The sequence below is a fragment of the Harpegnathos saltator genome, unplaced genomic scaffold, assembly GCF_003227715.2.
Source record: "Harpegnathos saltator strain DR-91 unplaced genomic scaffold, Hsal_v8.6 scaffold165, whole genome shotgun sequence".
NCBI classification, from domain to species: domain Eukaryota; kingdom Metazoa; phylum Arthropoda; class Insecta; order Hymenoptera; family Formicidae; genus Harpegnathos; species Harpegnathos saltator.
Genome location: NW_020229945.1, coordinates 22108 through 23087, shown reverse-complemented (window position 1 = coordinate 23087; position 980 = coordinate 22108).

The window sequence follows — 980 nt, the reverse complement described above, 5'->3', positions numbered from 1 at the left end:
GAAAAGAAAAAAGAAGGAAAATTTCTTGGTTTTCCTTACAGAGAAATGAAAGAGTAAATCAGTACCGAAAATCGAATATCGATTAATACCATAAATCAGTGTCAAAAATTGCCCACGTGCAATGACAACTTGTTCTTATTTTTTCTGATACTTACCCCTCTAATCTTATTCAACAAATTAACTCGGATAAACAAACGATTCGTATCAATTTTTTTTATCTTATGAAAAAATGAGAAAATAAATCAGTACCGAAAACCGAAGACTGATCAATACCATAAATCAACGTCAAGAGAATTGTCCAAGTGCAATGACAAGTTGTTTTCATCTTGCAGGTACTTACCCCACTAATTTACTCAACAAATTAAGTCGGATAAAGAAACGATTGGTGTCAATTTTTATTCTGTTATAAAAAAATTAAAGAATCAGTCAGTACCGAAAATTGAAAACCGATCAATATTTAATTTATTCATCAAATTAGAGTGGATAAATGAACGATTCGTATGAATTTTTTTTTTCTTATTGAGAAATGAAAGAGTAAATCAGTACCAGAAATCGAATATCGATTAATACCATAAATCAGTGTCAAAAAATTGTCCAAGTGCAATGACAATTTGTTCTCATTTTTAAGGTACTTATCCCTCTAATCTTATTCAACAAATTAACTCGGATAAATGAACGATTCGTATCAATTTTTTTGTCTTATAAAACAATGAGAAAATAAATCAGTACCGAAAATCGAAAACCGTTCAATATCTAATTTTTTTCATCAAATTAACGCGGATAAATGATCGAGTCGTATCAATTTTTTTTTTGTAGAGAAATGAAAGAGTAAATCAGTACCAAAAATCGAATATCGATCAATACTAAAAATCAGTGTCAGAAGATTGTCCAAGTGCAATGACAATTCGTTCTCATTTTTCAGGTACTTACCCTTCTAATTTATTCAACAAATTAACTCGGATATATAAATGAACGATTCG